At 49.5% G+C, this 14,885-nt stretch overlaps 1 protein-coding gene across 5 annotated transcripts in view; it reads right to left on the reverse strand.

Moving 5' to 3' along the window:
* PCGF2 (polycomb group ring finger 2) overlaps window positions 1-14,885 on the reverse strand; it is a 97,417-nt gene that overhangs the window by 74,513 nt on the left and 8,019 nt on the right. Inside the window, exon 2 of one of the 5 annotated variants that reach the window (XM_039321291.1) lies at window positions 13,119-13,310. The exons of the other annotated variants lie outside the window; for them this stretch is intronic. The gene's annotated coding sequence lies outside the window, so the exon portion shown is untranslated. The remainder of the gene's footprint in view (window positions 1-13,118; window positions 13,311-14,885) is intronic. 5 annotated transcript variants of the gene reach the window in all.

A 14,885-nucleotide genomic window follows, 5' to 3' on the forward strand; every position in this document is an offset into this window, starting at 1 on the left:
CACCACTAAATCCAGAACCGTACGGGCCACTAATGGGGGACCCGAAGTCCGGAAGGAGCCGAAGGCAACTAAACACAGTTAGTTATGAAAGGTTCTTATTTACTTTGGATTGTAGACACCAAGTCCTGGAACAAGGCAGCTATGTGTCTGATTTGAATGTCTCTAAATGAATAATAGATGCTCTAGTACCCTAGTACTGCTTGCCTATTCATTTACTCCAGCGGCTGAACCTAGACTTCTCAGGGAGCCTTGGATCCCCTGCTTGCACAAAATATGGCTGCCGCTGCTAGGAGACTACTGCGCATGTGCTAAAGAGGCTGCTGGTGCCACGTGCGGTTGTAACAAAGAGCCGCGCGTGCTCCCAGCTGCTCAGACAATGGCGCCTCGTTTAAAAGACCCTGAGCAGCCTGGTGAGTGAAAGAAACTGCTCCTTCGCTCGCCAGCTGTTCCCGTAATCAATCTCCCTCCCAGCATGCGTCCCCTTTGTCCTCCGCTTCCCTCGCTAATTGCTTGCCTTTCTGTCTTTTTTTTTTTAAACGCGAGGGGTTGCCCGAGGCTCCCCGTTTGTTTAAGGCGGCTGCCGGCTGCTCCGGCTGTGGGAAGGTGGTTGGGGTTTGGGTGAGGGAGGGGAGTTAGGGATTTCCCCTTTTTAAGTGAGGGTGGTTTCCCCTGTAGGGAATCTGACTTCCTGAGTCTTACAATTTAGCAAGGAAATTTTAGAGTAATCAATTAAATTGAATTAAATTATCTCTAATTAACTTTTAAACTAAGCAATTTCAGCTACTAGAAAAAAAATCCCCCCAATGGAAAGGAACTATACCTGCCCAGGAGCCAAAGTTGTACGTCTGTCTGTGTGGCCAGATCAGTCAAGACTGGAGAATCATGGTCCAGGACAGGCGTGGCAACATTGGCAGACTGATCTGATTGGCCAGGAATACAGTCTCAACCCACTGCGTGGATTATCCATCTCCAGTGCTGGAGAACGGGAGAGATTCACCAGGTCGGCGAACCATGGCCTTTGTGGCCAATACGGGGCCACGAGTATAACCTCTGCCCATTCCTGCAGCATCTTGCGGATGGTCACCGGAATCAGAGGGAGAGGGGGAAACGCGTAAAGCAACACACACCGGCCATGGGCCTCAGAGAGCATCTGCTCTCTCTGCCCCTGGAGATGGGAACCGGGAGAAGAATCTCGAGAGTTGGGAATCGTCGGAGAAGCGAAAGAGCCTACAACTGGTTGTCCGAACCTCTGCAATATCTCCGCGAAGAGGTTCGGGTGCAGGTGCCATTCAGAATGGTCCACAGTTGACCTGCTTAGAAAGTCCGCTTGCCGGTTTGCCTCTCCCAAGATGTGTTTGGCCCTGAGGGAGGACAGGTTGGTCTCTGCCCAGGAGCCCAATGCCTGGGCCTTGGCCATGAGGGACCTGGATTGGGTACCCACTTGCCAGTTCACGTGGGCCTTTGCCACCATGTTGTCCACAAGAACTAGCACATGTTGCCTCGCAACCCTGTTGCGGAAGTGGCGGAGAGCCAGGTGTATGGCTGTGAGCTCCAACCAATTGATATTGTGTTTCAGGTCTGCTCGGGACCATTGTCCCTGAGCCAACTGAGACTGAAGGTGCGCTCCCCAGCCAAACAGACTGGTTTCTGTCATAAGCGTGAGCTGGGCGGGTTCCTTGAAGGAGGACCCTCTGGCTACTGCTGGCAAGGACCACCATCGGAGAGACCGCAGGGTCTGAGGGGAAATCCTTACCCATTGGTTGGAGGAACTGGTGCCCAACTTTTGGAAGGGGAGGAGGAACCATTGGAGGTTCCTGGAATGCAATCTGGCCCAAGGCACAATCATGATACACGAGACCATCTTTCCCAAGAGCTGGGAAAGCAGGGCCAGTGGCACTACATGTTCCCTGCGTATCCTGAGATCCAGGGTCTGGATGCTGTCCTGATGTTCCTGTAACAGATATACCTGGCAACTGAGTGTGTCTATGACAGCGCCCAGGTGTAAAAGTCAGGTAGAGGAAACAGTCTGACTTTTCTGAAAGTTCACCGAGAACCCGTGATCCTGAAAGACCTTGATCGACGTCAGGTCCAACTGGGCAGCTTGCAGGGAGGACGACTGGATGAGAATGTCATCCAGATAACACTGGACGTGCACCGGTACCAACTGAAGGTGTGCGGCCAGCACCACCAGGACTTTGCTAAACACCCTTGGAGCTGATTAAAGGCCGAACAGAAGGGCCCTGTATTGGTAGAGATGGCCCGTGTAACAGAACCTGAGGAACTGCCGGTGGTCGGGGAGGATGGGGATGTGGAGATACACTGCCCAAGATGGACTGAAGAGTTTGCATCTTGAATATTCGGTATGCAATATGGGAATTCAGACCATTGAGGTATAAAATCGCCTTCCATCCTCCCAAGGCTTTGGGAACCACGAAGAGGATGGAGTAAAATCTCCGCCTCTGTTGACCGACCGGCACAGGTTCTATGGCCCTTATCTCCAAAAGATGTCGAATGGCCTCCTGCATGAGGTTGCTTTTGACAGGGTTCCTTGATTGGGGGCAAGGAATGAAGCTGGATACGAATTCTAGGGACAGACCGTATCAAATGATCTAACAGACCCAAGAATCTGTGGTGGTGGCTTCCCACTGGTGGGCAAAGAACACCAGTCTGCCACCTATGGAAGGGCAGCTCAAGAGTCACTTGGATCTTCCATAAGGATGACCCCCCCTCGAAAGGGCCGCTTGCCCTGAAATTGTTGTCTGGGTCTGGGGCCAGTCCTGTCGGACAGATGATCCTGTCTGGCCATGAAGGGGCGGGGAAGCTGAGTGGAGCCCGAGCCCATTCCTGGCCGAAAGGACTGCCTGCGGGTGTATGGGTTGGCATGTCTGTCAGCCCATCTGCTGAGGTGGGCCAATATCTTCTGCTTGTCCTTATTTTCAGTCAAATAAGGAGCCAGGGCCTCTCCAAACAGCTGACCACTCTTATAAGGAGCCGTAGCTAGACGCCACTTGGAATTTGGGTCAGCTTGCCAATGTTTGAGCCACAGCATCCTTCGTGCTGAGACGTTGGATGTTATTATGGTCCTAGATGAGAACCTGGCTGCATGTAGCATCGCATCTGAGACATACTCTGATGCTGCAACAAGCTTGCTCAGGTCTTGTTGGGTACGTACCTCCTCCGGGGGAAGCCTGGCTTGTAGTTGGTGAAGCCAGAATAGAGAGGTCCTGGCAAAGAAGGATGCGCAAGTGGCGGCTCTTACTGCCCACGTCAGCGCCTGATGAGTCCTGCGGAAGGCCAGTTCCCATCTCCTGTCCTCAGCCTTTAGCAGCTCTGCCATGTCCCCAGACATTGTAGACGAGGACAAGAGAGGGCTGGATGGTGGAGGCAGCTGCCAGCAAGAGTCCAGGTAAGCCTCCAGATACCTCTGCTGCTCGGATCAGCCATGCGGGGGGGGGCGTGAAATTGCTCTGCAGCCCTAGATTCACATGGCAGAGGCCTTTTCCAGGCCTCTGGAGCCCAAATCGGGCTGCTGGCACAACGCAAAATTGCCCTGCGGCCATGGATGGCAGCTCCAGAGCTTGGAAAATGTCTCTGCTGCCTGGATCAGCTGTGGGGGGGGTGCGAAATTGCTCTGCAGCTCTAGATCCACATGGCAGAGGCCTTTTCCAGGCCTCCTAAGCCCAGATTGGGCCCCTGGCATGACGCAAAATCACCCCATGGCCATGGATGTGGATCTAGGGCTGCAATTTCGCGGGGCCCCCCATGGCCAATCCGGGTGGCAGAGGCATTTTTCCAGCCGCTGGGAAAACCACAAAATCACCCCGCGATCATGGATGCGAGCTCTGGAGGCTTGGAAAATGCCTCTGCCGCTGGATTGGCCATGGGGGGGGGACGAAATTGTTCTGCAGCCCTAGATCCACATGGCAGAGGCCTTTTCCAGGCCTCTGGAGCCTGGATCAGGCTGCTGGTGTGACGCAAAATTGCCCCGCGGCCATGGATGCGAGCTCCAGAGGCTTGGAAAATGCAGCAGCGGCAGGGCGATCCGTGTAGGGGATGGTGGTGGTGGCAGCAGGGCGATCCGTGTCGGGGGGGAACAGTGGCAGCAGGGCGATTTGTGCCCGGAACCCCCAGACGGCCACCAGGTGGCAGTGAGGAGACAGCCCAGCTTGCCCTCATCGCTGCTGTCCATTGGGCTCTGCGACCCAGTGCCCCCTCTCCTCCTGCAACTCATAAGGCCGGGGTCACAGCTGGAGCGCAAGTATGGCCAGAGCCGCTTTGCCCTCCGACTGCCTCCTCCCAGCCATGTGGCGGACCTGACAGCACCACCTGCCCACTGCAGGACTCTGGGTGAACAAAGGGCGGCCCGCCGGGGAGGGACTGGAGTCTCATCTGCCCACCCGCTCTTCCTCCCAACTGGGTACTCCTCGCAGCTTCTTCCCCTGAAGACATTGGGAGCGCCCACCCCACCTACTGCTCATCCCAGGGCAGCTGCCACTATCCTGCACTCTCCAGCCCGTCGCCGGCCAGCTGGATGTGCTGAGCTCAGGCCTTGGGCAGATGGAGGCTGGAGGGAGTGAGAGCCATGGCTGCCTGGCTCCTCCACTGAGGATGCGTGCAGGGAGAGGTGCCGCCCAGCTCAGTAAGCTGCCGTCTGCCCTCAGAAGGAGCAGAAGGATGGAGAAAGAGGGCGCAGCGCTGCCCACTGGGGAAATCTGATTAGCCCCAGCCTGCAGGGGGTGAGAGGCTGAGGGAGCCCAAAGGGAGGCATCCCAGCATGCCTGGCAACGGGCTGGAGAGTGCGGGACAGCGGCAGGTGGGGTGGGCATCCTGATGTTCATGGGGAAGAAGCCACGAGGAGGCTTTGTGCCCAGTCTGGACCAGTCCCGGCACAGCATGGCAAGTGAGGCAGCAGCTCTATGTGCGTCCCCATGCGCCAGCACGCCCCCGCTCTGCCAGGCAAGTGGAGCCATGGCACCTGCAGCAGAAGAGTGCAGGCAGACAGCAGAAGGCAGAGGAGCCCTGATCCCAGCACAGCCCCTCCCCACTCTCCTCCCCCCCTCAGAAGAGCTGTAGGGCTCAGGAGCCTCCCCCCATGTCCCCCATCTGCTGAGCAAGACACCCTCCTGCCCACTGCCCCACTCGCCAGAGCAACATTGAGCTAGCCATGCCCCCCCTGGCCACGCCCACCCAATCTGCCATGACCACCATAGCCATGCCTACCCAGCAGGCCATGCCCTCCCAGCACCCGGCGATACGTAAGTGGATTTTGGGTTGCAGTTTGCACTCGGTCTCTAAAAGGTTCAGCACCACTGCCCTATCTTATCTCTATCTAAAGAGAAAAATTCAAAAGCATCTCTTTCTTGGCCTGGTAAACAATGTTGAATCATGTGCTGAATCATGTGACGCCCAGAATATAAAACAACCAAATGCATCCATCTTGCCACTGCTGGCCTTATGTACGATTGGTTCTCATAAAAGGTCAGACCAGAAGTTTTCCCCTCGTTCACTTTGTAATTAACCTCCTTCTTCCTACTTTCACTTCATGGGAACCAAAAGAGGTAAATGCTTGGTAGAGATCTTCCTTCTATCTCTCCTTTTTAATATCTACAAGTAGCTCTCTTGTGATTTTGCTCTCAGGTAATGTTGCATTTTCTGGTTGGTGTAAGAAGGTGATCTGGTTTCTATATTTATGTTTCTGATCCTGGGAGCCAATGTACAATTTTGTGGTGGGCATCTATGGTGAAACACATTCAGTCTTAGCTCCCCAAGGCCATCTGGAAACAGCCAGGGACCGGCCCCTGCCACATTGGCCCCGCCCCCTCGGTACGTGCTGGGGAGCTGTCACCCTTTGTGAGGAATGAAGAAATGCACCATCGCCTGGACGTGGCCAGCAAATGGGCCTCGCCTACTTCACATATCCGACTTGATGGGCTCTGGGGGAGGGGTTTCGGCAGGCTCTTCCAGTGGACCATGCCTTGGCACTTGCCTTGGTCCCACCCCCTTCTGCCAGAGACCCTCAGATTTGTCCCACTCCTGCCCAGGCCCCCATAGGCACCCTTGACGCGAACGATGTAGAGCTGGCCATGCCCATCCAGTAGGCCACACCTACTCCAGCCACGCCCACCCAGTAGGCCATGCCCACCCTGGCCACACCTACCCGGGCCCCCGAGGACAACCACAAGTGCTGATGTGGCCCTCAATGAAATTGAGTTTGACACCCCTGAGATAGAGAGTAAGAACTTAACTTTTATGATTAAGCAAAAAATAACCCAGTCAACACATTGTTCATTAAGCACAAATGAACTGTAATGGTAGAAAACTAATAAAATACTTTTTAAAAAAAATATTGACAATCAGTACTGTTCATAGGTAGACAATCAGTACTGTTCATAAGAAAAGAATTATATGTACAATAAACAAACCGTGATTCTTTGGGTCATCAGTTCAGAAATACTTCCTTACCAGATTCCTCAATGATTTCAACAATTGCAATGTTTCTAGTACAACTGAAAAATTCTTTGAAATCCAAGGAGATGTATCTGCTTTAATGTTTTATAACATTTTATACTATGTCATAAAATGTTTTGTAATAATTTTTATGTCATAAAATTTTGATAAAATTTGCCAAATTTCAATTCCATGTGAGATATGGTCCCTGGATTTTGAACACATTCTGTAAGTTAACCCATCTTGGTTCAAAAATTGTTGGCCTATGAGGCAATGTTTCAACCAGCTAAAGATTACAGATGTGTGAGTATTAGCAGTATATAGATAGATGGTGATATTTGGAGGCAGAGCTTTAAATCCTGCATCCCAGTGTTTGGGATACATGGACTACAAATGCTCATTTATCTGCATATTTTTAGCTAGTATATTATGTAAACCTAATCCAGATTGTTATTGGATGGTTCAGTCTGTTAAATATGTTTGTATTTTAACAAGGCCTTATAAACTTTTTTTTAAAAAATCCTCAAAACATGAAATGATTTAAATTAAAGTTTTCATCAGTTGCTGGGAGTTGTACCCTAGGCAATAAACTAATGAAAATTGCTATAAAGAACCTTCCTTTATCAGCCAAGGAATAACATACAGAAAAGTATGCAGGAAAAAATGAAAGTTTTGACCAAGTAAGGGATAGAGGAACAGTATAGATCAGTGGATCTCAACCTTTTTAATGCCACGACTCCAACCGGTCGTAAGTCGAGGATTACCCAACTGGTCGTAACTCAAGGACTACCCAACCGGTCATAAGTCAAGGACTTTCCCTGCCTGGGAGCACTGTGCATGCATGGTGCCACCCCCTGCGCTGGCTGAGGCGTAGCTGGCAAGCGGCAGAGATGGCGCAGGCTGACCACCAGCCTGGCCACCAACTGGCCCAGCCCAAGGGAGGTAAGGCACCCGTCGGGCCTCACGCGTGCCAGCAACCCTCCCTGCACCCGCCGGCCTCCCACCTCCCACCCCTGGCCCTCTTTTACTTACATTTTTAGTAGTTGCTCAGCAGGGAGGGGTGGAAACTTCCAGACAGCTCACCTTCACTGCAGACAACTTGCAGCACCGTTTGCAGAATGGGACTTTTGGCGGGCTCAACAGGGCAGAGACAGCCTGGACAATTCCTATTGGCTTTTGAAAGCCAATAGAATTAGACTCTATTCAAGAGAGTCTATTCTATTGGCTTTCAAAAGCCAATAGAATAAAAGGGAGTAGCACAGCTAAGGAAAAGGGGGGGGGGAATGGTAGACTGTGTTGTTTGGCGACCCCCGTGAAATGGTTGTTCACGACCCACAGGTTGAGAACTGCTGGTATAGACAGATTAAAATAGGAAGGTGTTTCATGAAAACTTCGCTGGAAATTATAAGAATCACTTTCCCTCCCATAAATTAGATTTCCTACATCCTCAACCTGCCAATTTTATATAGTTTTCAAATATATTTCAACCAACCGAGACCCAATTTTGAGGCCACAGTTAAAAAGATCAAACAACTTTCCCCTCTAGACAACATAGCAATGACCTGGAAGGAGGAGACCATATCTCCCAAGTTCTTTCCTGCAAGAAACTCCCACTCAGCAACCCCATTGATTTCCCTTTACTGTTTACTTCTAAATAAACATGCCTAAAATTATTCTGCCTCTAAACCTGGTGGACACATATTTTGCCTAATAAAGAGGACTGAAAGAAGCTTGGGATTGTGACCATCACCTTTAGCATTTGTCAGTCACAAAATTGTGTCTTTAAAGAACAGAATCACAGCTATAAACTGACCTCCCAACCAGGCAAAGAAAGCCAGGATACATTTCTTCCTTCCTAGTAGATCCCTAATTAGGCAGGAAAAAAAACCAGGCCAGGGGTCTGAGCGCAATACACATTATACTTATGGGGCAATTTAACAAAAAGTCTACTCAGAGGCAAGTGGCTCTTTGATTTAAAAGCAGTCTCCAAAGAGGCATGGGTAGGAAGGCAGTCTGAAACCACAGAAAAGAACAGCTCTCTTTTTGTATCTTTTAAGCACAGTTTGAAAATATGCTTTAAGGATGAAATATTTTAGACTTTGCCAGATAATGAAATGAATATGGGTACTGTAGTGCAATCATTCCCCCCTTGAATCAATGATCTGCTGCCACCATGTACAGGAAAACAAAAGAAGTTTGTGTGTGTGGGGGGGAGTCAATCAATAAATTCCAACTTCTCAGGGAAAAAAAAAAAGATCTCGGGAAGTTGGAATTGATTGACCTTTACCACCCTCCCTCCCTGAGCCTACAGTGTTCGTCCTGGCCACCCCCACCTCGACACCCTTCCTGCCACCACCCAGCACAGCTACCCCAGAGCTGCAGGGGCTGGCCTGGCATGGGAAGAGCACGTGCACTGTCCGGCTGCTTCACCACCCTCCCTCCCCGAGCCCCCAACACTCCACCTGCCACCTTGGCGCCCTTCCTGCACTCGGAGCCTCCAGGAACTGCAGGGATCCATATGCACCCTTTTTGCACCATTGTTTTTGGTGCCACATCTGTGTGCACATTTGCCTCGCTGTTTTTGGCGGCGCTTTGGGGGGATGGTCTATCCCCATTCGCACCATGGCTGCCTCTCCGGAGGGCAGTGTCAGCTGCTAATATAACGGTGGGAAGACGGAAAGCAATCTCACCCACCAGATCAGCCTGGCGGGGTGGGATGGGAAACCGAGTGAAAAGCAGCGCTCGGAGCCTCCAGGAGCTCCAGGGATCCAGGTGTGCCCTTTGCAGTCATTCTCCTACAATGCGTAGCCTCTCCCTGTAAGCAATCCAGCTCACCCAGGATCAGATTGGCCGTTGCGGCAGAGCTGGAGGGCGGGGACGAGTCACACCTCCCTTGACGGCCAACCTGACCCAAGGCGAGCCAGATTGCTTCCACTGTGAGGAGCCTGGCGTAAGGTTACCTGAAGCTGATGGGAACTGCGGTCTGCCGCAGCCGAACAATTTAGCCGAGCCGCAAAATTGAACTCGTAGTGGCAGCACTGGCAGCAGGCAAGGTGGGGGAAGGCACTCGATCCGACCTGCCAAAAATACTGTGGTGGGATGGAGTGGATGGGGTTAAGTAAGGCTTAATTTTTGGTATAGGGCTTATATTAGCCCAAATCCCCAAAAAATAAGCTAGGTCTTACTTTATGGCTAGGTCATATTTTCGGGGAAACATGGTATAAGCAGTCATCTACCTTCTACAAAGTCAGAAGAAGAAAAAGGCTAGCTTAACATCAGAAATAACAACATCCTGGGCTCAAAACAAAACAAAGGGGAGAATGTTTCAGTTTTCAGGAACTGACTCTAAGAATAATAAAGGCAGTTTTCTTTGCAAAACAACTACACTAGAATTCATATGGAGATTCAACTCCATTTTTTGTGAATTAAGCCAGATTTGAAGTTTGTTATAACACAAGATGTACTTAGGATATAAAAATATCTGTTCTGATATCTTACTACTGCTTGTTTAAAGTCACTCTGGGTAATATTTACCAATTCTCCTTTTCTTTTACTATTTCCTATTCCTTTCCCCCCCAACATGTATGTGTGTGTTTGCGCGCACATGTACATTCATGTGCTCTCTCTCTCTCTCTCTCTCTCTCTCTCTCTCACACACACACACACACACACACACACACCTATGTGATATGTACCATGTTTTCTCCAAAATAAGACCTGGTCTTATACTTTTTTGCCTCCAAAAGAGGTCTTATTTTGGGGGGAATGTCTTACCTTAGGATCACCGCAGCCAGGCTTCCTACACCCTGACACCTGTTGCGTCACTGCTTGTGTTCTTCAGCGGCCGCTTGCCACCACTTGTGGCCAGACACCACATGGCTCATTGTACTGTTGTCACTGCTCATGGCAGGAAGCCGGGGGCACTTCAGGCCATTGCCGCTGCTTCGCAGAATGCTGCACGGCTCTTTGGGCCATTGCCGCTGCTTACAGCAGGAGGCCATGCAGTGCTTCAGGCAATGGCAATGGCCTGACATGCCACGCGCATCCTGCCACAAACGGCAGCAATAACGTGAAGCAGCATGTGGCCTGCCACGAGCAGCGGCAATGGCACAAAGCGTCATGTGGTTTCCTGCCGTGAGTGGTGGCACTTGTGTGATGAGCCACAAGGCACAACAATTATCCGGGCACAGGAGGCCTGGCTGCAGTGGTCCTACCAGTAAGGTAAGCGGGTGCGAGGCACATGGGCAGTTCCAACCCCCCCCACACACCCTAGCTTGATTTTTAGGCATGCATCTCGCCCAAAACTAGGGCTTATTTTTGAGGTAGGTCTTATAGTAGGCCCACCTCCAAAAATCAAACTAGCGCTTACTTTCAGGAAAACATGGCAATACCAAGCTTTCCAGATTAGACATCCTGGTTTTATGAAAAGATTGTAAGTCACCAAAGGTACATTAAAAGACAATATTTTCAGGTTGCCACAGTATTTTCCTTTTACCTCTTACTAACATCCTGAGACTTTTTCCCAACCTAAGTTATCTGAAGACAGATTATGATTACTCTAACAAGCCAGCAAGATCAGTAGGAGGCTGTGGGTGATGTGCATGGTAGTTCTACAATCTGGAGGCCTTGGATTGGAGAAGGTTTATATCTACCCAGCCACAGCCAGCTTCTCAAGAAAATGGGCAACTGAAGCTAATCCAGCATGCAGCTCATTGGTAGTGCTTTACTTTCTTGGGTTGGAGTTATTTTCATTGTTCAATTTGTTTCTCCCACCATACCTGCCAAACTCTTATTCTCATCTATAAATTACAAATATAATTGTTCCAGAAACTGCCTCAAAAGGCCTTCTTAAATATGCAGCCAAATCCAGTGCCATTTACTTGCAAATAAATACATCTTGGGGTTTTTTACATTGGGTTTTTTCCCTAAAGAAAATAAGGAAGTTGCTGTTTCCCTACCTAATATTTTTATTCAGGGATAAACCCTCAGGGGCCAATTTGGAGTAGGGAATGAAGAGATCCCAGTGTGGTAATGGAAAAAAATGTAACTTGTGACTTCTCAAGCTTCCTCCTTCCATTATATATTCAAGATGGATAGTATTTAATATTTATTTGCTATATATATGTAGGGGCGTGGGTCTATACATATGTTGTACATAGTATGTTTTAGATGTGTGTCATGTATGTGTTTTACTTTGGGTGAGGGCAACTAAATTTCATTTAATGCCATTGTGCCCACAGTAAAAAAATGATAATAATCTTATCTTATTTTACCCCTGTGGCCTGGAAGCTAGAAGCTAAAAGCACTTCCCTTGTCTTTTCCAATCTGAGGCAAGCTTTCTTCATCTTGTTTTCAAAATGGCTGGAGACAGAGCCCTCTATCAAATTATAGAAGGTTACCTGCAGGGGGGGGATGGGCTCCAGAAATCCATTCATGCCTTCTGAAGTTACCTACTTCTTTTGTTGTTGGGTTTTAACTGAAATTGAGTAGTTAGGGCCTAAGCTGTGGGATGCTCTGAACTGAGGGAAGTAATGTCAAGATGCTGCAATCACCAGGCTAAATATGTTTGAGGTATCTCTAAGTTATGCTTCCCTTGCTCAAACATGCACATTTTTTCAAGTTGGACTAAACAATGTACATCCTCTTTCACAACCGAATGTGGGATGCAAAGAGGGTCCCCCCCCAAGCCTTCCAGAAAAAAATGTTTTGTTGGCACAGAATTTAGTGTAGAAAGTTGTAAATGCCACCGAGAATTTGCAGAGTTTGCATCACTTTCAGCACTTAGAAAGCGAAAAGGTCTGACCCTGTTAAAAGGCAGAGAAGTTCTTTTCCCAGTACAACATTATTGACAAGAAAAATGGTGGTGCTTCACAGTCCCCAGTTGTAGGTCATCAGGCTCCACAGTTTCCATTCGCCTTTTTTTTTTTTTTAACGTTGTTCAGCTCCGGGCAGAGAGAAAGTGTTTGTTTTCGACCCAACCAAGTCCGAGATCTTCAGCCAAGATGATGCAATTCTCACTCACACAAACACACACTTCCCCATATACAACTCTCCGCAAGAGGAAAAGGGACGCCATCTTTGCACTGCACCCGTTTTCTAAGAGTCAATTGAATTAAAAGTAATTCATGGGATTTATATCCCGGGCAATAGTGATACTGATTCCGAATTTAAATAGTATTGCCCTCTGCCCTAAAACCACCTGGAAAGCTGCCGGATTGAAAGGCGAAGTGCAGCTCCTCAAAATCAACAAATATACGACCCGCTCCCGTTCCCAGGGAGCGAAAGTCTAACAGGGCGGCACGAGGGGAAGGGACCATCTGGGCTGGTTCAGGGCCATGGGGGCGCTGCAGAAAAGCTGGCGCCCTCCAAACGTTTGGTCTCCTTCCTTTCCGATCGTCACCGGAAAGATGGAAGCGGCAATCTAGCCAGTCAGAAGATTCCCAGCTGCGCTCTGATAGTGTGAACGTTATTCAAAGAAGGGGAGAGGCCTCAAGCCGCTGGAGCCGCCTCTACTGGGAATTCCATTTGGTTGAAAACTCGCGGTTTATTTCCTCCAGCGGGGAAAAGAGGATTTGGAAAAGAGGCTGCGACTGGTTTTCTTGGGGGCGGGGGGAAAGGAGGGACAGAGGGAAGGGTGGGGGAGAGAGAGCGAGAGCGCCGGAGTTACTTACCAGAGTTCTGATTCTTGGGCTCAGTGGGCGTCTTCTTGTAGAATTGTGTGCCTCACGCTGACACAGACACACCCGGCGCCGAGAGATGGGGGCCTGACGCCGAAATGCCCCTCTCCAAGAGGCTGGCGGATCCCTGTTTCTCGGGTAGCCGCTCCCCAGGGACTTGCAGCCGAAAGGTGATCAGAGGAAACCCTTTGAGGAGAAGGAGCAGCAGTTCTTTCTCCCTGAGTGGGATCCATTGCCTGACCCCCACGAGTACCGCCTTCCATCCGCAATTCTGGTAAGCTTCCCATGCTAAATAGCGCGATGCCCACCCTCCCCTATTTCTAGAGGTGCCCATCTCCTATTGGCTATTTCTCCCAGCCAAGTGGGAAGGTAGAATCCGGTCAGCCCACGCGTCGGCGGATGGTTGACCCGCGGCTGGGATCAGTCCCATCTAGCCTGGCTGCAGAGCTAGCTGTATTGGCGCGAGAAGACTAAATGTTGGAGCGGGTCCAGCTTTGGCCGGTGAAGCGACATCTGCTCTGATTGATCCTCCCGTTCATCACTGTGTGGACGGACCTCTCGGTATTGAAGCCCCTCATTCAGAGCACATCGGATTGCAATCTTTTCCGCAATGTGTGCATTGCGCCACCTGAGAAATCGACCACACGCCGCAGAAACGCTGCGACTATGTCAGCCGCTACCTAATTTATTCTTCTGGAAGAACTCAATCCGGCCTTCCCGAATCTGGTGCCTTCCAATAGCCATGCAATCTTGGATTTATGAACGAAGTAGCCCAACACATCTGGAAGATACCAGATTGGAGAAAGCTGCTTTAAACAAACAGCTTATTCTTTCCTGGAGGGCGCGCATGGTGAGTGGGCTTGACAGCGTCACTTCCTTAATAAAATGTTCCCCAAACCCTAAACACTTGTTCACCTCCCTGACCATACCGTAGAGCTGCTTTCTGGACGCGATGGGAGGGATAGTTCAAGTACCTGTAGTGCCTCGTTGGGGAAGGTTCTCTGAGACTTTTCCTCTCATCCCAGAACTAGAACTACCTCTTTCTCCATCTCCCCCAAGCCACTATACAAGGCAAACGCCAATTGTTACAGTTGGGGGGAGGGAGGTAGCTGAGTCCATTCATGTTCATGGATTGATCTTCTGGTGGAAGGGACAGGGGGAACAGAGCAGGAGAAGAGGCACCCTCCAAAACAAACAAATGAATACATAATCTATCAATCTGGAGCATTGGCTCCAACTACTTTTCTCCCTCAGCTTTCATTCAAGGAGGTTCAGGGGTGGAATTCAATCCAACATATGAGGAAAGTCCCAAGAAACATACACTTTACCTTAAAGCAATAAGAGCTGCAACAAAACTGAAAAGAAGATAGACTCGAGAAAACATTGGAAGAATGGTAACAAAGATACACAAGAACATAGGTTCATCTTCATTAAGCACAGAATTTTGGACTGATTTATTTGTGTCAGCGGGAATTTCAGATGCTTTTTTAATTTCTGGAGAAATTAAATTTAATTTCTACAGAGAAGGATTTCTAAAAAGACTTTCTAGAGAATTCGTCCTTCGAAATTTAAGGCAAAAGACCAAAGACAAAACCAAAATGTTTTCCCTCAAAAGTTAAAAGGGAGCCAATTTGTTCTTTCCAAGCACCCCAGACTCCTTTCCTCCAAATTAAGGTGAATAACGGAATGATGTTGTGGCACGTAATTCCTTGTTTAATTTAAACTTAAAAATACCCCCCTGACATTTCAAAGAAAATGTAA

The sequence above is a fragment of the Crotalus tigris genome, unplaced genomic scaffold, assembly GCF_016545835.1.
Source record: "Crotalus tigris isolate CLP2741 ecotype Arizona unplaced genomic scaffold, ASM1654583v1 scf7180000023724.639413, whole genome shotgun sequence".
In the NCBI taxonomy this organism is placed as follows: Eukaryota; Metazoa; Chordata; class Lepidosauria; order Squamata; family Viperidae; genus Crotalus; species Crotalus tigris.